The 25,115-nt window shown below is 47.2% G+C and overlaps 1 long non-coding RNA gene across 2 annotated transcripts; it reads left to right on the forward strand.

The window, feature by feature from the left end:
- Positions 1-6,459: 6,459 nt before the first annotated feature.
- LOC311512149 lies at positions 6,460-17,726 on the forward strand. 2 transcript variants are annotated; one of them, XR_014709413.1, is made up of 4 exons: positions 6,460-6,552; positions 8,419-8,529; positions 13,955-14,007; positions 17,348-17,726. It is a non-coding gene; the product is annotated as an uncharacterized lncRNA (long non-coding RNA). The 2 variants fall into 2 exon arrangements; XR_014709414.1 differs by lacking the exon at positions 6,460-6,552 and adding an exon at positions 6,808-7,076.
- Positions 17,727-25,115: the final 7,389 nt, after the last annotated feature.

Below are 25,115 nucleotides of genomic sequence, written 5' to 3' on the forward strand. Positions count from 1 at the left end.
TGTGATCCACCAGTGTTTGCAGCACTATTGAAAAGTACCCCTTGCGGTTTATGTACTCGCCGGCTTGGTGCTCCGGTGCCAAGATAGGGAGATGGGTTCCGTCTATGGCCCCACCACAGTTAGGGAATCCCATTGCAGCAAAGTCATCCACTATGACCTGCACATTTCTCAGAGTCACTACCCTTGATATCAGCAGATCTTTGATTGCTTTGGCTACTTGCATCACAGCAGCCCCCACAGTAGATTTGCCCACTCCAAATTGATTCCCAACTGACCGGTAGCTGTCTGGTGTTGCAAGCTTCCACAGGGCTGTTGCCAATTGCTTCTTAACTGTGAGGGCTGCTCTCATCTTGGTATTCTTGCACCTCAGGGCAGGGGAAAGCAAGTCATAAAGTTCCATGAAAGTGCCCTTACACATGCGAAAGTTTCGCAGCCACTGGGAATCCGTCCCAGACCTGCAACACTATGCAGTCCCACCAGTCTGTGCTTGTTTCCCGAGCCCAGAATCGGCATTCCACAGCATGAACCTGCCCCATTAGCACCATGATGCATGCATTGGCAGGGCCCATACTTTGAGAGAAGTCTGTGTCCATGTCCTCATCACTCTCGCCATCGCGCTGACGTTGCCTACTTGCATGGTTTCGCTTTGCCAGGTTCTGGTGCTGCATATACTGCTGGATAATGCATGTGGTGTTTAATGTGCTCCTAATTGCCAAAGTGATCTGAGCGGGCTCCATGCTTGCCGTGGTATAGTGTCTGCACAGAAAAAAGGCGTGGAACGATTGTCTGCCATTGCCCTGACGGAGGGAGGGGTGACTAACGACATGGCTTACAGGGTTGGCTTACAGGGAATTAAAATCAACAAAGGGGGTGGCTTTGCGACAAACTGAATGGCCCCCTCAAGGATAGAATTCAAAACGTCAAGGATAGAACTCAACTGGGTTTAGCAGGCTGTTGATTTCATGGAGGGAGGGAGGAGAAAATGAAAACAAAACAAATCTGGTCTATTTCTTGTTTTGAGCCACTTCATCTATCTTTATACATCTTGCTGGCAGCAGACTGTGCAGTACGACCGCTAGCCATTGTCATCTCCTGGGTGCTCGGCAGAAGACGGTGCAGTATGACTGCTGGCCATCATCTTCCGCTGGCTGCTCATTAAAAGACAGTGCACTGCTGGTAGGTCTCAATCTCCATGGGATGAAACTTAAAAGGGAAATGACCTGCCTGAGTCACTCCCATGTTTGCCCAGGTGCCCAGTTAAAAGAGCACCCAGGACTACGTTGACGACGGCTACCAGTCATACTGCACTGTCTGCTGCCAAAAGGCAATAAACTGTTGCTGTGTAGCAATGCAGTACTGCGTCTGCCAGCACCCAGGAGACATACGGTGACAGTCAGCTGAGCGGGCTCCATGCTTGCCGTGGTATGGCATCTGCACAGGTAATTCAAGAAAAAAGGCGCAAAACGATTGTCTGCCCTTGCTTTCACGGAGGGAGGGAGGGAAGGGGGGCCTAACGATATGTACCCAGAACCACCCGTGACAATGTTTTAGCCCCATCAAGAACTGGGATTTTTACCCAGAATTCAAATGGGCGGCGGAGACTGCGGGAACTGTGGGATAGCTACCCACGGTGCAACGCTCCGGAAGTCGACAGTTGCCTCGGTACTGTGGACACACTCCACCGACTACATGCACTTAGAGCATTTGTGTGGGGACACACACAATCGACTGTATAAAAATGCTTTCTACAAAACTGACTTCTATAAATTCGACCTAATTTCGTATTGTAGACATACCCTTAGAGACTAACAAATTTATTTGGGCATAATGATGGGCAAGATCCCCTGGGAGAAAAACATGAGGGGGAAAGGAGTCCAGGAGAGCTGGCTGTATTTTAAAGAATCCTTATTGAGGTTACAGGGACAAACCATCCCGATGTGTAGAAAGAATAGTAAATATGGCAGGCGACCAGCTTGGCTTAACAGTGAAATCCTTGCTGATCTTAAACACAAAAAAGAGGCTTACAAGAAGTGGAAGATTGGACAAATGACCAGGGATGAGTATATAAATATTGCTTGGGCATGTAGGAATGAAATCAGGAAGGCTATATCACACCTGGAGTTGCAGCTAGTGAGGGATGTTAAGAGTAACAAGAAGGGTTTCTTCAGGTATGTTGGCAATAAGAAGAAAGCCAAGGAAAGTGTATGCCCCTTACTGAATGAGGGAGGCAACCTAGTGACAGAGGATGTGGAAAAAGCTAATGTACTCAATGCTTTTTTTGCCTCTGTCTTCACGAACAAGGTCAGCTCCCAGACTACTGCACTGGGCAGCACAGCATGGGGAGGAGGTGGCCAGCCCTCTGTGAGGGAAGAAGTGGTTCGGGACTATTTAGAAAAACTGGACGTGCACAAGTCCATGGGGCCGGATGCGTTGCATCCGAGAGTGCTAAAGGAATTGGCGGATGTGATTGCAGAGCCATTGGGCATTATCTTTGAAAACTCATGGCGATCGGGGGAAGTCCTGGAAGACTAGAAAAAGGCTAATGTAGTCCCCATCTTTAAAAAAGGGAAGAAGGAGGATCCTGGGAACTACAGGCCGGTCAGCCTTACCTCAGTTCCCGGACAAGTCATGGAGCAGGTCTTCAAGGAATCAATTCTGAAGCACTTAGACGAGAGGAAAGTGATCAGGAACAGTCAGCATGGATTCACCAAGGGAAAGTAATGCCTGACTAATCTAATTGCCTTCTATGATGAGATAACTGGTTCTGTGGATGAAGGCAAAGCAGTGGACGTGTTATTCCTCAACTTTAGCAAAGCTTTTGACACGGTCTCCCACAGTATTCTTGTCAGCAAGTTAAAGAAGTATGGGCTGGATGGATGCGCTACAAGGTGGGTAGAAAGTTGGCTAGATTGTCGGGCTAAATGGGTAGTGATCAATGGCTCCATGTCTAGCTGGCAGCCAGTATCTAGCGGAGTGCCCGAAGGGTTGGTCCTGGGGCCGGTTTTGTTCAATATCTTCATTAATGATCTGGAGGATGGTGTGGATTGCACCCTCAGAAAGTTTACGGATGAGACTAAACTGGGAGGAGAGGTAGATAAGCTGGATGGTAGAGATAGGATACAGAGGAAACTAGACAAATTGGAGGATAGGGCCAAAGGAAATCTGATGAGGTTCAACAAGGACAAGTGCAGAGTCCTGCACTTAGGACGGAAGAATCCCATGCACCACTACAGACTAGGGACCGAATGCCTCGGCAGCAGTTCTGCAGAGAAGGACCTAGGGGTTACAGTGGACAAGAAGCTGGATATGGGTCGACAGTGTGCCCTTGTTGCCAAGAAGGCCAATGGCATTTTGGGGTGTATAAGTAGGGGCATTACCAGCAGATCGAGGGACGTGATCGTTCCCCTCTATTCGACATTGGTGAGGCCTCATCTGGAGTACTGTGTCCAGTTTTGGGCCCCACACTACAAGAAGGATGTGGAGAAATTGGAGAGAGTCCAGTGAAGGGTAATAAAAATGATTAGGGGTCTGGAACATATGACTTATGAGGAGAGGCTGAGGGAACTGGGCTTGTTTAGTCTACGGAAGAGAAGAATGAGGGGGGATTTGATAGCTGCTTGTAACTACCTGAAAGGTGGATCCAAAGAGGATGGATCTAGACTATTCTCAGTGATAGCAGATGACAGGACAAGGAGTAATGGTCTCAAGTTGCAGTGGGGGAGATTTAGGTTGGATATTAGGAAAAAACTTTTTCACTAGGAGGGTGGTGAAACACTGGAATGCGTTACCTAGGGAGGTGGTGGAATCCCCTTCCTTAGAAGTTTTTAAGGTCAGGCTTGACAAAGCCCTGGCTGGGATGATTTAGTTGGGATTGGTCCTGCTCTGGGCAGGGGGTTGGACTAGATGGCCTCCAGAGGTCCCTTCCACTCTGTTATTCTATGATTCTATGATAAACTTTCGTGAGCTAAAACCCACTTCATCAGTGTCTACTTCAGGGCAGATTGTCAGAAAAACAGGGCAGACACCTCAAGCTGGTGGTGTGTTCTATAATTAGATTTCACCAAACCAGTAACAAATGTGAACTCCTGGATCACTCTACCAGTCTTACCACAGAATCACAAACAGTCCCCTTAGATTCTCCAGTCTTTCTTGCCACCCAGACAAACTAGGCTTTGTGATAAAGGGTCACTTAAAGCAAAAATCACACCACATCAGGTTACTCCCATTCCCAAGAAACCAGTCACTTACCCCAGATCAATTGGTACTCTAGATCTTACCAAAGAGAAGGCAAGGCAGGTAGCTAATTCTATAGTAAATTAAGTAAAGGTTTATTAGCTAAGAAAAGAAAATGATAAAGTTATTGAAAGGTTAAAGCTGGTAAAACTATGCACAGGTGAGTTGCAGTTTGTAATTCCAAATGGTGGAAGTGATGTAATAAGCTGCCAGTTTCCCAAAAGTCTATTCCGGGTACCCAGATTATCGCTGGGGATCTCTGCTTTGCATCTGGTACACTTCCCTTTAAGAGTCCAAACAGTCCAGAGATGAAGGACCTTTCGTGGAGTCCATGCACATAGCTTCTCACAGAAAACAAGCTGACAATGTCACTACCCACATGGGCTTTTCTTTTGCTGATGGAGAGTGAGGAATGCATTGTGAGTCTTTGACCTCCAATCATCACACACAATGACCACTTGCTTTGAAATTAGCACTTTTCTGTTAAAGTTCTTCATTTGCATTCCACGAGGCTTCTTTCTCGTTTGATGGGTTACTTAGTTACAGGAATATACACAAAAGTAAATGTTTGCTACTGATTTATAATGGGATACAGATAAGTGAAACCAATGCAAGTAACATACCACTAGTTTTCATGAAGTTTAAACATCAAATGCACTCATACATTTAACAATCACTTTGATCCATAGACAACTCATGTCTCCCCATACTGGAAGAACACAATGTAAAGGAGAGGATATGTGACCGCCCCATGTGTCTCCTCTGCTTCCTTATCCAGGGTACCTTTCTTTCTTTCTTTCTTTCTTTCTTTCTTTCTTTCTTTCTTTCTTTCTTTCTTTCTTTCTTTCTTTCTTTCTTTCTTTCTTTCTTTCTTTCTTTCTTTCTTTCTTTCTCTTACAAATGTAACTCTGCATGTTCTCATTGTCCAAATAAATGCCTCATATTTTCTACAATCCTACAAAGCTCTTGGCCACAGTGAGATCTTGTAGCAGTGAGTTCCATGGGTTAATCATGTAGTGTGTAAAAAAAAAAATCCTTGTGTCATTTAAAAAATTTACCTCTTGCAACATAATTGAAACTAGGGTGACCAGGTGTCCAGTTTTCGACCAGAACAAATGGTTGAAAAGGGACCCTGGCGGCTCCAGTCAGCACTGCTGACTGGGCCATTAAAAGTCCGGTTGGCAGTGCTGTGGCACTAAGGCAGGCTAGTCCCTACCTGTCCTGGCTGGCACCATGCTGCACCCCACCCCGAGCACTGGCTCTGCACTTCTATTGGCTGGTTCCTGGCCAATGGGAGCTGTGGGGGTGGTGCCTGCGGGCAAGAGTGGCTCATGGAGTCTCCTGGCCCCCTGGCCTAGGAACCAGATCTGCTGGCTGCTTCCGGGGTGCGCACAGCATGGTGCCAGGACAGGCAGACAGCCTGACTTAGCCCCCATGCTGTGCCACTCAGAGCTAATGAACTCAGAGAAGCGGGGTCCAATCAGCCCTGAACTTTGGCTCCATCAGCATCCAAATTGACACCTCAGGCAGAGTGATTGTTGCTGGTTGAAATATTGTTGTTACCCGCGGTTCTGTCAACCCAAAGCTCTTGGTAACGTTTACTCTGTGCGAGGTGGTGACAGGAAATAAATCAGGGGAGACATGGCCGTTCGACCGATCGATGGCTGGCACAAACAGGACAACACAAGAGTGCTTTCACTTAAAGCTGAACTTTACTTAGTCTCAAGCACTTACGCACAATATCCGCAACAGGTTAGTAAAACACCCTTGATCATTACCAAAGCTGAGCGCAGCTCTCGAGTGGAACAGTGGCAGTCCATCTGCCGCTGGGGACTGCAAGATGTATCCAGAGGGAGAGTCCAGAAGAATCCAATTACCTCAAACTTTTCCCCCTTATTTATACATTAGCAATAGAATGACATGTCTCTTAAAGAAAACTTGTTAAGTAAGCAGTTTCAATAGTCAAGCAAGAGGTTCCTTCTGATTATTGATTAACCAGGTGTGGGTTTTTCCAGAGTTTTCAGGCTTGAGGCCCCAATAGACATTCCTGGGGCATAACCTGCTCTTCTAAAATGCATGTATCAGCAACTTCAACGCAATTCTTATCAGGAAGGACATGGGGTCAAGCTGCCCTTTCTGTGGCACCCAAAACGCCCTCCCCTCCTGCCTTGCTTAAACTAAGCCTGCTGTCTTGGCTGCTTTTAGCAATAAGCCATAGTGGTTTCAGGCACTTTACTGGTTTGCTGACATCTCCCCGTACAGTGTGTTCCGTTTTTTTGTTTTCTGCAGCCTGCTTTTTGCCCCCTGACCCAGAGCAAGGTCAGTCTCCAGCTGGCATCAGGTCAATATTCCTCACAGCATGTGAGGTGCCACCTGGGACTTCCGGGAAAGTCCAGACCACACGCACTTGACAGCCCTGGCCCTGCTTCCTGTTGTAGCATGTGGTTTAACAGCTGAGCCAATTTCCACTGCATAGGGTTGCCAGGTGTCTGGTTTTCGACTGGAATGCCTGGTCAAAAAGGGACACTGGCGGCTCCAGTCAGCACTGCTGATCAAGCTGTTAAAATTCCAGTCGGTGGCACAGCAGGGCTAAGGCAGGCTCCTTGCGGCTCCTGGAAGCAGCGGCATGTCCCGCCTCCGGCTTCTAGGTGTAGGGGCAGCCAGGGGGCTCTGCACGCTGTCCCTACCCCAAGCTCTGGCTCTGTAGCTCCCATTGGCTGGGAATGGCCAATGGGAACTGCAGGGGCGGCACCTGCTGACGGGGCAGAACATAGAGCACCTGGCCATGCTTCCGTGTAGGAACCAGAAAGGGGACATGCCACTGCTTTCGGGAGCGGCTTGAGGTAAGTGCCGCATGGAGCTTACACCCCTCACCCCCTCTCATGCCTCAACCCCGCCCCAGCCTTGATGATCCCTCTCCCACCTTCCGAACCCCTCCGCCCCAGCCCAGAGCACGCTTCTGTGCCCCAAATCCCTCATCCCCGGCCCCACACCAGAGCCTGCACCCCAACAAGAGCCCTCACCCCCTCCTGCACCCCAACCCACTGCCTCAGCCTGGAGCCCCGTGCCACACCTTGAACCCCTCATTTCTGGCCCCACCCCAGAGCCCACACCCTCAGCCAGAGCCCTCACCCCCCCTGCATTAAGCCAGCCCGGTGAGAATGAACGAGAGAGTTAGGGTGGGGGAGAGAGAGTGACAGAGGGAGAGGGGATGGAGTGAGCAGGTCCGGGGGTCTCAGAGAAGGGGCAGGGCAGGGGCGGAGCCTCAGATGACGGCTGGGACAGGGGCAGGGCAAGGGTGTTCGGTTTTGTGCCAGTAGAAAGTTGGCAACCCTAATAGAAACAACCCTTGTTCCTGCACGATGAGAAGGTGAGCAGGAGCATTCAATTCACCTTCTCAAAGCCATTAGTTATTCAGAGTTCGAATGGCCTCTCTCATTGACAGGTGACAGTTGTCTCTATTTTACGAATGGAGAAACAAACTTAACCCGGTTAATAGGTCAGACGAGAAAGGGAGCCAGGCTTGTTGCTGGGTAGCCAAGAGATGGGGAAGATGGCAGTGTGCTCACCTCGCCCAGGGTGCTGAGCCTGGTGACTGGGCAAACCCTGGGGGAAGGAAGGCTGACTAAGCCGAGCAGAGGGGTGATGAGAGGAGGAGAGCTCCGTCTGAGAGAATGTGGGTGACCCCCTGACTGTCTCCCCCTGCCTGGGGGGAGTACGGGCGACCCCCTGACTGTCTCCCCCTGTCTGGGGGGAGTGCGGGTGATCCTCTGACTGTCTCCCCCTGCCTGGGGGGAGTGTGGGTGATCCCCTGACTGTCTTCCCCTGCCTGGGGGGAGTGTGGGCGATCCCCTGACTGTCTTCCCTGCCAGACGGAATACGGGGCGATCCCCTGACTGTCTCCCCGTGCCTGGGGTGTTGCTTATTTTGCCCTGAAATGCATTTTCCAGACTACTCTGGGAGAGATCAACTGGACATAGAAACACTGAGGAGGCTCCCTACACTGTGAAGACTTTTTCCACTGTGTGTAAGACCTATTGCTGCAGCAGAGAGGTTGGCTTCTTGGGCAAATTGGCATGCTCATCACCTGGCTGCATGCGTTATGCCATGCAGGAATTTGTTCGAGGTGTCTCAATTTTTGACAGGTTTTTGTTTTAAAAACATTGTATTGTTGTGTATTGGCAGACTTATCAAGTGTTATTCTATAAGAAGAAATATTGGAGGAACTGGCTTTAAGAAGGGCAAAGATAACTTGTACAAGCTTCCCAGAAGCAGTTGCAGTTTCCAGGAGTGGAGGTAAGTCGCAAACACGACACAAAAGGCCCAACACCTCCGACTATGAACAACCCAGCACATCCAGAGCCTTCTCTTTACATGAGGACTCAAAGGAAGCAGCTTTTAAAAGGGCAAAGTTAGCTTCTGTAAGATCCTCTGAAGCAGCTGCAGTTTCCAGGGTTGGGGGTAAATGGCAACCACGACACTAAAAGGCCAACACCCCCAATTCCGAACAACCGTGAGCCTTTTCTACAAACACCTGGCCATCTGTTGGCTTGACAGGGACAAATGGTTTTGATGCAGCAATTGCTGATTGTAAAGAGCTTTTCAGGTTCTTAGGCATTCAATAGAGAAAAAGAATCCAGTTTTTAATTTGTTTCAAACACAAGATTTGCCAGAAGAGAGGGAGGCCTTAAATCAAAAGATAACAGAAACATAGGCAATGTTTGTAAAACTGGAGAAAGTGGTGAAGGGTAAACAACTCTGACTAAACATGAAATCTAAAAATGAAAAGAGGGCTATGAAAAAGAAAGTGGGAGAGATCTAAAAGATTGAGGAGATGCCCTTTACAGAGGTAGAAGGAATGAAATTCTTGCATGGCATACCCCATATTCTTTTTGTTTCTTTTTTACTAACAATCATTTTAAGTAAGACAAGACCAAAGTGTAAAAAAGAGATGGTGTGCGGGGGGAAGAAACTTTCTCTTATTGCTACACAAAACAACAACCTTTATATCAATGGCTGTTTGTAATGGCAACAATGGGTGGCGTGTGACTCCTGCATTTGTGGAGGCTGGGCTTGAGTGCCAGAAGCTCCCTAGAAGTGTGTGCGGGAGGTCCACCAGCGCCTGGAGTGTGGCCCCGCTCCCTGCTCCGTTCTGAGGCCCCCCCACTCAGCCTCCTCCCCCTGAGGCTCTGCCCACGCTATACCCCCACTCTGCCCCAGGCCCTGCTCCCTCTTGGCCTCCTCCTCCGAGGACCCCCCTGCTCATGTCTCATTGCCCCCTCCACTGCTGGCACCTCCACCCTTTCTGCAGAGGGGCCTTGGGGGATGGAGCACAGAGGCCTCAGGGAAGCGGATGGAGAGGTGCGAGTGGCGAGTGGGGGGGGCCTCAGGGCAGGGGGCGGAGAAGGGGCAGGACCTCAGGGAGAAGAGCCAGAACATTGCAAACTCATATTAAAAAAACAACAACAACCCATATCATCTTCTGTATTGTCAGGAAAAACTATCATCTGTTGAATTTGACCTCCATCTTGATCTAAATTAAAAATAATAATAAAAAAGAAACTTTAAAAACATTTTTCTTCCAAAAATAAAACCATAATTCTGTAAAACATTAAACATGATCTAACCAAAATTTGTTGACCCTTCTAGAGCAGCTTGTGATATTTCAAGGAAAAGGCATTGGCCTATTTAAAATTAAATGCTGCTGTTTTTTGCTGACCACCCCACATGCATCAAAACATGGTGGCACACACAAAATAGTATTTTTTGTTTTACCATTTCATTGCTCCCCATGGAGGCAGACGTCTTACATAAAAGTACATCAGCAATATTTCTTTTGAACACTATGTCCACTTTTCTCAGTCTATGTATAGGACTAATTCTGTAAAAAAAGGTGGGCCCCTAAAATTATTTTTTTAAAAGTCATTTCTTCAAAGAACCAAAGTGAGGGGGTCAACGGTTATCTACCTTCTTCATACAGTTTTCTTCTAGGAAAAAAGGGCTGGGGGACAGGAGTGGCTGTGTTCCTGCATCATTTTTCTTCTTCATGAAATTTTAAAACTTTTATTGTAAAACAACTCTTTAAATTATTATTTTGGTAGTAACACCACACCGAATACATTATCAGTTGTAATATTGCTATTTCTTCACAATTTACACACCTGCAGAGTATTTTTATGGGGATTTTTCTTACTATGAACTTTAGACTAAAATCTTTGTTTAAGCTGTGTCACAGATATGATGATTATCTATAGTAAGTAAACTTGGCATCCCTTTAGGCTTACATTATTTAATTTTAATCCTGTGATTAAAAATGAATTTCACTGCAAAATGCTTTTGAAAAGCACAACCCTCTCCTTACTGCATGCTACTTTGTATTGAAACACACAGATAAACACGTTTTAAATAACATTTCACTATAAAACAAGTATTTACATCTCAGTCAAAAATGATCAGTGCTGTTTATTTATGTTAGCAAAAGATTTAAGAAAAAAAGTCTGGGGGAGATGACTTTCTCTGATCACTGCAAACAGTAGCATGCAGCTTTTGTAGCATCTGCTGTTAGTAAAGGCACAAGTTTTTAACCCCTGCATATGTATATTTCAAAAAGCGGCATTAATGTCAACGTATACCCCATGTTCTTTTTTTTTTTTTAACTAACAATAGTTTTAAGTAAGACAAGGCCAAAGTGTAAAATAGAGGTCCGGAGAGCAACTTTCTCTTATCACTACAAAAAAATAGCACACGGCTTTTACAGAATCTGCTGTTAGTAAGGGCATTTGTTTTTAACCCAGGCTCTTACTTAAATAACCATGGTGATCTGCTTCAGCCTTTTATCTTCATACATTTAGAAGTGGTGCCTCTTTGTTGCAAAATTCTGCTTTCTTAGTGTCACGTTTAGACCCCGTATAGCTCTACTCCTATTATGCGGTTATTCAACTTTTGTCTTTTTAAACTTTTATTTTAAATGATGGGAATATTACATTCACACTTTACGAGAATATCCTGTAAACCGGTATTACAGAGCTTCAATTAAAAGGTCTCCTTACAACTAAAGTCAATAGATGCTAATTTCCAGTAAAACTTTTAAGTAAACACAATAAGAGAGCTTGATTTAACTTTCAATAAGTGGCTTTCTACCAATTTTAAAGGTAATTTAACTCCAGGAACAAAACTAAATGCTGTAAATAAAGAAATCTACACACATGTTCCCTTTGATTAACATTTGTTAAAACTTTTCTTGGTTTAGATTTAAAAAAAAAGTAGAAAAAATAGCTTTCTTAACTCTTTTACATAAGCTAAAGTTTTTTCATGTTTTGTATCAATCTAAAGCCTTCTTTACAACCAGTTTTTCCTTTAGGCAATTGTTAAAAGTTTAACGGGATTTTAAAAGTCAGGAAGTGGGGGAGAAACAGCCTTTTTATCCACTGTTTTACATAATCTGTTTTTTCTGTTAAGTTAGCCGCTGTGTGTGTGTGTTTTGTATAAAGTTAAAGATTTCTTTATACAAGTTTTCCTTTAGGCAACACTTTAAAAAACAAGCTTTGTGACCAGAAAGGGTTACACAGCTAGCAGGCTAATTGACTCAGATTCAACCTTTAGAGACATATTAGTAGATAATGATTGTGTTTTTTGTGTGTTTACATATATATGGATAGAGGTTGACAACATAACCAATTGGTTCCTGTCTGTCGCTGTATTCTGTTAATTCAGAGGTCAAAGGGAGATGTTAACCTTTAGACAAACTGTGAATGTAGTGATGTTATTGACTTTATTCCTCTTTGAAGTTTGTGGTAAACTACTTGAAAATGGGCAGTTGCCATATGTTATTCCATGCAGCTAATCACCAGTGGTGCTTAGGAAATAGGAGGTCACTTCAAAGCCACTATTCTTCACCCAAGCAATGCCTGCTGTCAAGAGGCTATAGATGGCCTGCCAGAGAACTATAAAAAGATCTGTTGGGCCCTGATCCTGTTATTTCAGGTCTGCTTAAGCTTCATCAGGGGAAGTTTGAATTACAAGACTTAGGGCCCCAGCTCCAGACTGGGTCACCCTGATGTTGGACATTGGATTATAATTTACAGAATTTATTCTGAAAGAACTTTTTGCAACTCTAAAGCATACTATCTCACGAAAGCTCATGCTCAAATAAATTGGTTAGTCTCTAAGGTGCCACAAGTACTCCTTTTCTTTTTGCGAATACAGACTAACACGGCTGTTACTCTGAAACCTATCTCTACTATGAAACTGACCTAAGAACTCTATTCATACCTGTGTGTATAATGTCTTTTACCAGTATTTGCTCTTTTTTCTTTTTTAATAAATCTTAGTTTAGTTAATAAGAATTGGCTGTAAGCATGTATTTGGGTAAGATCTGAAATATTAATTAACCTGGTGGGTAATGTGTCTGATCCTTTGGCATTGGTAGAATTTTTTATACGATGAACAAGATTTTCAGTAATCCTCATCATATTTCACTTGGCTGTCTGGGTGGGAGCTCAAGGCTGGATTGTTTCAAGGGAACTGTGGTTTTGGCTTCTAGGTAACCAGTAAGGTATTGTAGAAGCTGCTTCGTTGCTGGCTTGGTGAATCTAAGTATTAGAAATAACTACCAGTTTTGGGGATCATCTACCTCATTCTTTGCAGTTTGCCCTAATTGAGCAATTTCAAAGTGGGACCCTGGTCACAGTAATGCTTTAAAAAACAAGCTAACAGGTTTTTTTAATAAGATTGCTGTGTTATGTTTTTTTTTAAACCAGCCACCCGTCAAAAGCTATGCTTCTTGGGATAATATGATTGTTTCAGGAAAATGCGTTCTACGACATAGCTATAGACCAGCTCCTGATTGGTCCAACCGAGGCGGCGTGGTTTGACCCCAGAATTGCTGGCATTTCCCGAGAGGCAGCCTCTGATGTAAGCTGCTGTGCTTCTCTCTCTCCCACTTGCATGTGCTCATCACACTCTCTTTTCTCCTCTCTGCCATCTGCTTTTCTCACTTGTCGATTTTTCAAAATAACCATGGTTTCCTTTTTTCTGTAAAGCACTTTCTTTCCTCTCACACCCCTTTTTCTTTAATAACTTCCTTTCTTTTTCTCTAAAACCTTCTTTCTTTTAATAACCTCCCTTATTTTTTCTCTTTCTTCTCATAAACCTCTTTTTAAAATAACTGCCCTTATGTTTTCTCTTTTTCCTCTCAGAACACACCTTATTTTCTAAAAAGGCCTGTCAACGATTTTTCTCTCAAAAACCCAGTCTTCTTCTAACCTTCATATGTAAAAACACACACGCAACGAACCCTAACATTCCCCATGGGAAAAAAAGAAAAGAAAAAACTTTCCCTCCCACAAAATGGCCATCTGTACCAAATGTGCACATGACTGGATAGGGGGCTGGAGAGCAAGACATAAATAAAAAAAGGGTGTGGAAACCTGTCAGAAATTACATGGTGATGAATGCTAATCAGTGGATTACTACTACTGTATCTTTTATATTGCTTGGACTCCGAGGGGCAAGAATTACCCAGCATAAACAAATGATCCCCAAGGCTTGGCCTGCATCAGCCCTTGAGGACATACAGATCTTGCTTATTGTAGAAGCTTCTATTACTTTTTGAAACTTAAGATTGGAACTCAGTTGTGTGTGTATGTTTATCCAATTTAACTGTGTAAATAACTCTTATTGCCTTTTCCTAGTTAATAAATCTTTGGATATTGTATTATAGGATTGGCTACAAGTGTTGTCTTGGTGTGAGATCTAAGGTGCAATTGCGCTGGGGTAAGTGACTGGTCCTTTAGGGCTGTTTTGAACCTGAATATTGCTGTGTCTTTGGTGTAAGGCACTGGTGCTATTACTTTTCCTGGTGGGTGCTTCTTTCCTGCTCTGCCCCGAGGTCCTGTCCCCACTCTGCCCCTTCCCCGGAGGCCCCGCCCTTGCTCCGCCTCTTCCTACCCCACTCCACCCCCTCCCTGAGCCCCCACCCTCACTCCACCTCTTCCTGCCCCCGCTCTGCCCACTCCCCCGAGGCTTCCCTGCCAGCTGCTCTCTGCCATCCCTCTAGCACCTCCCACCAGCCACCAAACAGCTGATCGGCGACCCCACTGATGGGTGCTGAGCATTCCCTATTTTTTTCTGTGATTGTTTGAGCCCCGAGTACCCACAGAGTTAGTGCCTATGGTATAAGGGACCATCTATCACAAAGGTAAGCTCACCTGGGTGGCAAGATAAATCGGAGTACCCACAAGGAGTGTCTGTGACTCCATATTATGACTGTTATAGTGCCTGAGGAGTTTAAACTTGATAATTGGTTGGTGAAATCTAAGTATAGATCTCACAACTAATTTGGGGATTGTGCCCCGCTTCTCAACAGTCTGTCCGGAGGTTGTATGCAGTGTAAGCTGTAGCTGTGTTGGTCCCAGGATATTAGAGACACATGGTGGGGGAGGTAATATATGACCTTGCCCTGAGGTTGGCACTCATGCTCTTGAGCCACTGCAGGATAGCTTGACACCCACCCTTACAGCTTTGCCTGGAGGCTGTTTAAAATGAAGCAGCGATGAAGTACAGTGGTGGTCACAGATGCGTCTGAGGCAGGGAGCTCCCATGGAAAGGCCAGGCCAACCCACCAACTCCTTGTGATGAAAGAAATCCAAGGAAGCGCTGGGGATGGAATCAGCCCGTGGGTGGGTGTGCTCAGCTAGCAGGATTTGTAGAGCACAGACAAGGGCCCAGCAAGAAGTGTTCCTTGGCAGGCGATTTGCTCGGAGGACATAGTCTCTGGTGCTTGGTGGAGAAGCCAGTTCCATGCTTGGCAGGCTCTGGAGGGAGGAGGAAACAGATACTATGGTGATGGGTGTTTTTATATAGACACCAACACCAGACATATGGCCAAAGAATTTGTGGAAACCAGCATTTCTCAGCTGCCCCTCTCTTATTAGCCACCCCAGCAGGGAGGATTAATATCCAGAAAGACAAGCAGGTGCCAGAGGGAAGAAGCCCTTGGCAAATGCAGGCATCGTCCCCTTTCATCTGTGGTATTTCCCCTGTGTATATTTACAGTGAACAGGATTCCTTTGGGTTTGATTTAAATAGGATGATGCTGGAGTCTTGTGTTTATAATTAGTTAATTGGATGTACTGCAGTGGTCCCCAGAGGCCACAGACATGCAGGGATTGGGGCCCCATTGTGCTGGACACAGGGGGCACAATATCAGATCACTGCAGTGACTGGCCTGACAAGCTGGACAGTGTGAGGAGGAGCCGGAGACTTGGCTAATGAAAGGATGGTCCCTGCCCCGTGAGCTCACACTCCAAGCACCACACAGAGACTTTGCACATAGACGGGATGCACCAAAGCACCGGAGCTGTCGGCTTGGATGCGCGGGTGCTCATGAGGCATTTCGCTTTGTAATACCTGTACTCTGATGAGCTTTTCCCCTGGGAAATATTCATTGGCTAGTTCATGTCTCCTGGACCAGCTCAGCTGTTAAAGCTCTAACCAATTGTGAAGGAACAATGAGGGGCCTGGTGCCTCTGTTAGCAAGGACCTGCTGACTGAACTGTTTGCCTCGGGACTTTGCCTGTCTTTACACACCCCACCCACCAACAGATAGATCCCTCCTCTGCCCCCTTCCTGTTAGGGAATCCCTCACTGTCCAGGTCCTCCAAGGTCAGTGGGTATTAAAGGCTGCGGGAGGTTGAGCCTCCCCAAACAACCCTACATGGCCCAAACCATGCTCCACCCCCAGACCCACTCCTGCTTCCCTGCACTGTGTGGCTCTTCCCCCGTGGCTGGGGCCTGGGCTGGGGTTGGGGCTAGTGGGGGCCAACCTGTGGCCAGGGACTCCGGGCAGCTAGAGCCGGTGCTTGTGCCACTTGCCTGCCTGGTGCTCTGGGGTGGGGGCTGCCCTGCCTGCCCACCTGCTGCTCCGGGGCTCGGGGCCGCACTGCCCACCTGCCCAGTGCTCTGGGGCTGGAGGTGCTCGGGCGGCCTGGGGCTAGAGGACAGGGGCTGGCGTCCGTGAGGAGCGGGGTGGCTCTGGGGCAGGAGGGGCTGGGCTTCAGACAGAAGGGGCAGGCTGGAGAGGGGGCTAGCTTCCCTGAACCCATCGTTCACCCACTGCCAATGAGTGACGCTGCAGCCCCTGTGTCCATTTCCATCCTAACTGCCCTCTCCTGTACTGCTCTTCATATAGAGAGAGTGCTGGCTAATGTATCAAAGCACACTAGGATTGTAAACCCAGCCCTGCCAGTGACTTGCTGGGTGACCTTGGCCAATTTCCCCCCATGGAATGGGGGAATGATCATAGAATCATAGAAGATTAGGGTTGGAAGAGACCTCAGGAGGCCATCTAGTCCAACCCCCTCCTCAAAGCAGGACCAACACCAACTAAATCATCCCAGCCAGGGCTTTGTCAAGCCGGGCCTTAAAATCCTCTAAGGATGGAGATTCCACCACCTCCCTAGGCAACCCATTCCAGTGCTTCACCACTCTCCTCGTGAAATAGTGTTTCCTAATATCCACCTAGTTCTCCCCCACTGCAACTTGAGACCATTGCTCCTTGTTCTGTCATCTGCCACCTCTGAGAACAGCCGAGCTCCATCCTCTTTGGAACCCCCCTTCAGGTAGCTGAAGGCTGCTCTCAAATCTCCCTCAGTCTTTGAAGGGCTAAAATCTATCTGTTGTGTATGTAAAATCCTGACGCAGTCTATGGCAGCAACTTTGCACAGGCCCAAAGTCCAAAGCTTGGTCAAAGAGGCCTCGGGGCCGAGCAAACAGTGAACAATATTAGCTAAGACAAGTGGAACAAACAAGAGACAACCTCGTTTTTTACTAAAATAAGCATGGTCAGCAAAACTCCGGATGGGGAGCAGTAATTGGCGCTCTTATCTGAAGCTGCAAACAGACCAAAGTATTGAAAAGGGCCTCGATGTCCACTCCTCTGCAGCAAGAGATACCAATACCCTCGCCAAATACCAACCTTGAGTTCATGGAGAGGCTAGATATGACGTCCTCCCTCCCAATTGCCAGTGTCTGCCTTTAAAAACACAATGGGGCAACCTAAAAAACAATTTCTATTGCCATGTACTTTTCAATGTCTTTTTGCTTTAACCCCCAGAAATGTACCTGTTGGACAATCAGAGGAGCTACCTCATTCCTATGGACCCCAAAGCAGAACTCAACATATATATTTTATACTTGTACACTTTATACATTGTTTAAAGGAAAACACCTGTGTACTAACAGTATGTTACATGTTAACCTAAAACCATGGGCGGAGACATTATGTAATCTTTAGACTATTGGCTACTGTGCTTATCTTGTCTTGCTGCTAGACCTATCCAGGGGCTCGGGACCTCCCACCCCGTCGCTTCCCTCCACTCATGAAGATTCCATATAATCCGTTGTAGTCAATTGCTTGGCAGTGTCTCTGAGCCTAATAAGCAAAGTGACGCTCCGCCAGCACTGTGCGTAATAAACCCATGTGTTTAATTCTGCATGGTGTCCATTTTGTTCCTTCACTCTTCTCTTCTGCAGACTAAATAACGCCAGTTCCCTCAGCCTCTTCTCATAAGTCATGTGCCCCAGCCCCTAGTCATTTTCATTGTCCTCTGTTGGACTCTTCTCCAATTTGTCCACATCCTTTCTGTAATGGGGGCCCCAAAATTGGATCCAATACTCCAGATGTGGCCTCATGAGTGCCAAATAGAGGGGAATAATCACTTCCCTCAATCTGCTGGCAATGCTCCTACTAATGCAGCCCAATATACCATTAGCCTTCTTGGCAATGGGGGCACACTGTTGACTCATATCCAGCTTCTCATCCACTGTAATCCCCAGGTGCTTTTCTGAAGAACTGCCACTTAGCCATTTGGTCCACAGCCTGTGGCAGTACATGGGATTCTTCTGTCCTAAGTGCAGGACTCTGCTCTTGTCCTTGTTGAACCTCATCAGATTTCTTTTGGCCCAATCCTCCAATTTGTCTAGGTCACTCTGGATCCTATCTCTACCCTCCAGCATATCTACCTCTCCCCCGAGCTTAGTGTCATCTCCAAACTTGCTGAGAGTGCAATCCATCCCATCATCCAGATCATTAATAAGGATGTTGAACAAAACCAGTCCCAGGACTGACTGTGGGGTCACTTCTCTAGGTTGACCAGATAGCAAGAGTGAAAAATAGGGACAGAGGTTGGGGGGGTAACAGGAGCCTATATAAGAAAAAGCCCCAAATATCGGGACTGTCCCTGTAAAATCGGGACATCTGGTCACCTGGCACTCCACTTGATACCGGCTGCCAACAAGACATCAAGCTGTTTATCACTACCCATTGAGCCCGACAATCTAGCCAGCTTTCTATCCACCTTATAGTCCATTAATCCAATCCATATTTTTGTAACCTGCTGGCAAGAATACTGTGGGAGACTGTATCAAAAGCTTTGCTAAAGTCAAGATATATCATAGAATCATTGAATCATAGAATATCAGGGTTGGAAGGGACCTCAGGAGGTCATCTAGTCCAACCCCTGCTCAGAGCAGGACTGATCCCCAATTAAATCATCCCAGCCAGGGCTTTGTCAAGCCTGACCTTAAAAACTTCTAAGGAAGGAGATTCCACCACCTCCCTAGGTAACGCATTCCAGTGTTTCACCACCCTCCTAGTGAAAAAGTTTTTCCTAATATCCAACCTAGTTCTCCCCCACTGCAACTTGAGACCATTACTCCTTGTTCTGTTATCTGCTACCACTGAGAACAGTCTAGAGCCATCCTCTTTGGAACCCCCTTTCAGGTAGTTGAAAGCAGCTATCAAATCCTCCCTCATTCTTCTCTTCCGTAGACTAAACAAGCCCAGTTCCCTCAGCCTCTCCTCATAACTCATGTGTTCCAGTCCCCTAATCATTTTTGTTGCCCTCCGCTGGACTCTTTCCAATTTTTCCACATCCTTCTTGTAGTGTGGGGCCCAAAACTGGACACAGTACTCCACATGAGGCCTCACCAGTGTCGAATAGAAGGGAAAGATCACGTCCCTCGATCTGCTGGCAATGCCCCTACTTATACACCCCAAAATGCCATTGGCCTTCTTGGCAACAAGGGCACACTGTGGACTCATATCCAGCTTCTTGTCCACTGTAACCCCTAGGTCCTTTTCTGTAGAACTGCTGCCGAGGCATTCGGTCCCTAGTCTGTAGCGGTGCATGGGGTTCTTCCGTCCTAAGTGCAGGACTCTGCACTTGTCCTTGTTGAACCTCATCAGATTTCCTTTGGGCCAATCCTCCAATTTGTCTAGGTCCCTCTGTATCCTATCCCTACCCTCCAGCGTATCTACCTCTCCTCCCAGTTTAGTGTCATCTGCAAATTTGCTGAGGGTGCAATCCACACCATCCTCCAGATCATTTATGAAGATATTGAACAAAACCGGCCCCAGGACTGACCCTTGGGGCACTCCACTTGATACCGGCTGCCAGCTAGACATGGAGCCATTGATCACGTCCACTGCTTTCCCCATAGCTCCAGAGCCAGTTATCTCATCATAGAAGGCAGTCAGGTTGGTCAGGCATGACTTGCCCTTGATGAATCCATGTTTACTTATGATGATAGTGACCAGCTTGAGGTGCTATAATCCCTTTTGCCTCCTTTGTGGTGCTGCTCTCTATCTCAGGTCCTTGTAGGTCCCCCATTACCATAGCATCTGAACGCCTCCCAGTCTTTACCATATTTCTCCTCACAACCGGCCTGTGGGGCAGGGCAGGGCAGGGCTTCCGTCCTCATTGTACAGATAGGGAACTGAGGTCCACAGAGGCTAAGCCCAGATTATTAAAGGCATTGCAATGCCTAGCTGATTTAGGAGCCTAAATTCCACCAACTGTCCCTTTAAAATAGGATCATCCACCTCTTATTTAGAGCAGCAGACCCATGAATTCTGAGAGACCCCTCTCTTTTGTGCCCTGCCTCTTCCCTGCCAGCAATGCTGCCCCACTCCTAGGTCTCTGTCCCTCCCTCCCCGCAGGTTGTGAGCCACACTTTCTGTGCCCACCAGCTTCATGCCATGAAGTCCTCTCTTCCAGCTGTGCTGTTGCTCTGAGCTGCATGCGTCGAGAGCGGCTTTCTCCTGGAGTAGCATAACTCCCCACTCGCAGCAGGAAGGGGAGACTGTTATTCCCATTACGCAGGTGGGGAAACTGAGGCACAGAGCAGGGATGTGTCTTGCCCAAGGTCGCACAGAAAGTTGCTTGCAGAACTGGGAATAGAAGAGCCCAGGAGTCCTGCTTCCCAGTCCGGCCCACAGAGTGAACATTTCCCTTCCAGAGACATGATACAGTAAAGTAGCCCTGCAAAGAGCTACTGTAAAATGTGGAAAGAAAAGGAAGAGGGACCAGACCCTATGATTTATATCTGGGAACTGAAGATACCAGATCCTATGGCCTGGTTAGATAGCACAGCTGGTTTTCGTGGGTGGTAACTGCTGAGTGGAGTCAACAAGCAATCTTGTGTTGGCAGGAGTGCTCAGCTGGAGTGAGGGGGTGGGGTGTGTGAAGAGGGCAGGGGGCTGCAGGAAGCACTTTGTCAATGGAAAATCGTGCAGCTTTGACACTTCTAGTCAACAGCAGACGTTTGTGTGTCAGCTGGTACCTCTGTGTGTGTGTGAGGGAGAGAGAAAGGAAGGGGGTGAGGCAGACTCTTTCTGCAGCCCCAGTCTCACCACACAGACCTGTGAAAACTTCTGTTCTTCTAAGGATATAGCTTTGGTTTTGCACAAGCAAGAGCCCTTTGGGATGTTACTGATTAAGCCCATTAACAGTCACAGGGAAGCACCAGGGTCAGGGATGCAAGGGGGCCTCCAGCCTGGGAGGGGCGGGTCTGTGTACTAAAGTAGTTTGGTTTCCAATTCACATGCACAGACACACACAGGTGAGCACACACACATACCCACACACACAGGGTCTGTCTTCAGGGCACAGTTAACTCGAGCTCCCTATGCTCCGATGACTCGACTCGAGTCAGCCCAGCTCACGTGAGAGCAGCCCCACTGTGCAGTAACCCTCCAGCTGCTGTGTCCACATTGGTGCTCCTGTGAGGCGCTATGGCTCCTGGGGGCACATCCCCTGGTTCTTAGCGCTGCTGTGAGCTGCTGCTCTGTGGATTCTTTCCCAGTGAACTAGGGGAGAACTTGTCTGTCCTTGCTGGGCCCACAGGGGAATTGTAGGAAGGTGCTGGAGGACTAGCAGCACTCGAGTGGAGCTGGTCTGCATCCACACTAGAGTGGTTGTGTTAGCTGCTGACTAGTTGTGCCCACACGAGCCATCGCCTGTACCCCCGATGGCCCAGCCAACTCCAGTTAAAAGCAGCACACTCGAGTGAGGGGTTTGTGTGTGTGGACAAGACTCAGGTTAGGGGGAACACCCGCCGGAGAACTCGAGTTAACTCTGCAGTAAAGACAAGTGATTTCAGAGGGACCTGCTCACTCACACACCCAAAATTAAGCTGAACATGTATGTAGGATCAGAGCCTAAGTTACACACATGTGCTCTGGGTCATAGGCCTGCCCTGATCGGCTTGAGGAAAGGGGTGAGTTTTTACCCCACTATCAGGCAGCATGCGGGGAGGAATAGCTCAGTGGTTTGAGCATTGGCCATTTAGGGATCTGGGGCAAAAATTGGGGATTGGTCCTGCTTTGAGCAGGGGGTTGAACTAGATGACCTCCTGACGTCCTTTCCAACCCTGATATTGTATGGCATGAAGTTAGCACTATGCTTCTCCTGGGGGTAAAGGGCCTTTTTCTTCTGTGTTTTTTCCTTGGGAATATTTTTTAATTTCTCTGTAACTAGTTTCATGCAGCTCTGAAACCAGCCTCCTGTATCCTCTGCCGAACCTGCCCTCTGAGAAAGGGAGGCAAAGGCACAAACTCTTCCAATTTTTACTTTGTGCAGTTGCAAGAGATGTGAGGCCAGTGCTGCCCACCTCATGTCAGGCCTGTGTTTGCATCTGAGCTAACAGCGGGGAGGATCACAATTATACTAACCCAGCCTCCTCAAAGATCTTTTGAAAATGGCCAGTCAACAGCACACGCACCCTGTGATGTTCCCCTCTGGTGTTATCTGGACCAGTGATCTGCTAGGTCACTCCAGTCCTGGACTCTGGGAGCCAGCCTTATCCTGCCCTGCTGTGAGAACCCCCACTCCTGGGCTGTTCACGCACAGCCTCTGGCATGTAAGCTGCTCCTTGGATTGTGCAACCGAATGACACTAGCCAATATCTCTAGTCCCAGACACCACCCTAGGAACCTCCATTTTGCAGTGTCCAGTTAAGCACACTGGACACTGCAAACCTACATGAGTTTGTCAGTTTAACAAAGAAATTGATATGTACAAGGCTTGTTATCCCAAGAGGAGTCTTACATGCTTCAAACCAAACGCACTGCTTCAGGTAGAATAAACAAACAAACAAACAACATTTATTAACTACAAAGATAAATTTTAAGTGATTATAAGTCAAAGCATAACAAGTCAGATTTGATCAAATGAAATAAAAGCAAAACGCATTCTAAGCTGATCTTAACTCTTTCAGGGCCCTTATAAACTTAGATGCTTCTCACCACAGGCTGGCTGGTTGCCCTTCAGCCAGGCTCTCCCCTTTGATCAGCGCTTCAGTCGCTGGGTGGTTGTGGTGTCTGTGGATGTAGGTGGAAGAGAGAGAACGAGCATGGCAAACACCTCTCCCTTTTATCATGTTCTTTCTTCCCTCTTGGCTTTGCTCCCCCTGCCCTTCAGAGTCAGGTGAGCATTACATCATCGCAGACCCAAACTGACCAGAGGAAGGGGGGTGCCTCACTCGAGAGTCCAACAGATCCTTTGTTGCTGCTTAGGCCAGTGTCCTTTGTTCCTGTGAGGCTGGGCTGGGTTTGTCCCATACATGCCCTGATGAGGTGTGAACTGCCCCTCTGCTCTTGGACAGTTTTTTCCTGGGCTTATTTTAAGCCATGAGGATACATTTTCAGACTCATAACTACATACATGAAATTATAACCTAACTATAACATTACTGTAACAATTACTATAACATCGCTGTAACAACCATGCTCAGTGCATAATGAGCCTTCCAAAAACACCCAACATGACAAACTTTGCACTGGATACCACACAATCATTTTATAAGGATGAACATCGGAGTGCAGGGTGTTCCCACAAGGTACAGAGCATCACATACACTAACCCAGCCTTCTCAAAGACGTTTTGAAAATGGCCAGTCAACAGCACATGCAGCCCAGCCCCCAAATGATGCCACTTCACTGTAGGAAGGGGGAAGGGGAACTCCTGGGCCAATGCTAGTTTCTCACTGGACAAGAGGGGGTGGGAGAAGGCGGGACTTGTGGTCCTACATGGGCTTCTGATTTATGGGTGGGGATGTGGCACCTATCAAAAATGGCATGGTGATGAAAGTTACTGAGGTTTCTCAAGTGAAAGATGGTTCACAGGGAGATGGGGGTTGCCAGAGTGGCTCAGAGCATTGGTCCATTGAGTTCAGAGGCTTTTCTTATGGTCACAGCCTCCTGGGCAGTGATGGGGGGTGGGGGGAGGAAGCAGTGGCTCCTCCCCTGGGGCTGTCAGCAGGGGTTGGTCCCTGCCTTCCTCTGGAGCCACAAATGCCAGAGGACTAGGCAGCTGGTGTGAATTCCTCACCTTCCCCAGGGTGGTGGGGCTTGGGCTTCTAGCTTCAGACCTGGGGTGGCAGCGCCAGGCTCCGGCCGCAGGGTTTCAGGCTCCATCCCCAAGCTGGGCTCACCTCATCGCCCCTGGCCTCCACTGCCTCCCTACTCACCTCTCCATCCATGGCTTAATTTGTCCCCAGGCTTGCCGGGGCTGCGTAAGTCTGCTGTGAAAAGCGATATTTGTATGTTTTTTAATACAACTTTTCATTGCCTCCCTGCTAGCTAGCAAGTCTACTGCTGTGAAAAGTGATACATACAAATATACAAATATCACTTTTCATAGCAGCAGCCTTACTAGCTAGCAAGTCTAAAAGAAAAAAAAAAAAGCAGCCAAAAAAGCAAAAGAAACAACAGTAAAAAAGACAAGAATGTGCAAAACACCTTATTTTGTTTCTATTCTGTTAAGGTCCAGTAAAAAACAGAGACAACTGTACATTATTTTTATTACTGAGTCTGAAAAACAACCCTACATAGATAAATGACAATGATTTGGACGTGGATATGTGCATATTTATTTATTTTTCCTAAAGTTAATCAAGTATTTTCGGAAAAATTGTCAGAGTGGCCACCAACAAGAGTTGGTGGCCGTACTCTGAGGCCACCAAAACATTTCTTGTGAGAACCCCTGGTTTAGCATCCGGTCCGTAGACAGCATCAGCTGCTTGAGAGGGAGGTGCCGGAACCCCACAGCAGACAGGTCTCAGAGTAACAGCCGTGTTAGTCTGTATTTGCAAAAAGAAAAGGAGGACTTGTGGCACCTTAGAGACTAACCAATTTATTTGAGCATGAGCTTTCGTGAGCTACAGCTCACTTCATCGGATGCATACCGTGGAAACTGCAGCAGACATTATATACACACAGAGATCATGAGACAATACCTCCTCCCACCCCACAGCAGACAGTTATTGAGTGAACCACCCAGAGGGCGGATTATCCCAAGTCCAGTAGTCCAAGGTTGGCTGAAGGCTGTACCCCAGCAGTTACTATTACTGTTATAATACTGGCTGTTCTTGCTACCTAGACAAGTCCAAGTACAAAAGCTTTGTTTTACGGCTTCAGGTTGGGTAAGCGCGATCCCCTCAACATATACCTTGAGGACAAGTGATGGGTCATCTCTTAGCCAGGCCCTAGTGCCCACACAGTACATTTCCACTGACAACAACTGCCTGCACACCTCCACTGG

Source organism: Lepidochelys olivacea (genome assembly GCF_965140295.1).
Source record: "Lepidochelys olivacea isolate rLepOli2 genome assembly, chromosome: 24".
NCBI classification, from domain to species: Eukaryota; Metazoa; Chordata; order Testudines; family Cheloniidae; genus Lepidochelys; species Lepidochelys olivacea.